This window comes from Cynoglossus semilaevis, unplaced genomic scaffold, assembly GCF_000523025.1.
Source record: "Cynoglossus semilaevis isolate Cse_v1.0 unplaced genomic scaffold, Cse_v1.0 scaffold3667, whole genome shotgun sequence".
Taxonomy (NCBI): domain Eukaryota; kingdom Metazoa; phylum Chordata; class Actinopteri; order Pleuronectiformes; family Cynoglossidae; genus Cynoglossus; species Cynoglossus semilaevis.
In genome coordinates, this window is record NW_007585225.1 from 1 (window position 1) to 1172 (window position 1172).

A 1172-nucleotide genomic window follows, 5' to 3' on the forward strand; every position below is an offset into this window, starting at 1 on the left:
AGAGAACTATACGTAGAAAACAACAACTATTCATTAATTCAATCGGACATTTAAAAGTGATAATTGGTGCTTGTGTTTTTAATTGAACACGAACAACGGTTCCCAAACAGTGTTTCTAATGTTTTTGGACGAACCAACTAATTGTTTAATGACAAGTCATTACACTATTTTGAAGAGAGCACCAGTTGCCGCCCAATGACGTGACTTTGTTGAGGTGTTAATTAGATCAGTTATCCATCCATCCATCCATCCATCCATCTTCAACCATCTTCAACCGCTTATCCGGGGCCGGGTCGCGGGGGCAACAGTCTGAGCAGGGACACCCAGACTTCCCTCTCCCTCGACACTTCCTCTAGCTCTTCTGGGGGGACCCCAAGGCGTTCCCAGGCCAGCCGAGCGACGTAGTCGCTCCAGCGTGTCCTAGGTCTTCCCCTAGGTCTCTTCCCAGAGGGACGGCACCCGAGCACCTCCCGAGGGAGGCGTCCGGGGGGCATGCGATGTAAATGCCCAAGCCACCTCAGCTGACTCCTCTCGATGTGGAGGAGCAGCGGCTCTACTTCGAGCTCCTCCCGCGTGACAGAGCTCCTCACCCTATCTCTAAGGGAGCGCTCTGCCACCCTGCGGAGAAAGCTCATTTCAGCCGCTTGAATCCTTGATCTCGTTCTTTCGGTCATGACCCACAACTCATGACCATAGGTGAGGGTAGGAACGTAGATTGACCGGTAAATTGAGAGCTTCGCTTTTCGGCTCAGCTCCTTCTTCACCACAACGGACCGATACAGCGACCGCATTACTGCGGCCGCAGCACCGATCCGCCTGTCAATCTCACGCTCGATTCTACCGTCACTCGTGAACAAGACCCCCAGATATTTGAACTCCTCCACCTGAGGCAGGACTTCATCCCCGACCCGAAGGGTGCATACCACCTTTTTCCGGTCGAGAACCATGGCCTCGGACTTAGAGGTGCTAATTTTCATCCCAGCTGCGTTACACTCTACTGCAAACCGCCCCAGTGCATGCTGCAGGTCCTGGTTCGAAGAAGCCAACAACACCACATCATCTGCAAAAAGCAGAGATGAAATCCGGTGGCTACCGAACTGGACCCCACCCGACACCTGGCTGCGCCTAGAAATTCTGTCCATGAAAATAATGAACAGAACCGGTGACAAAGG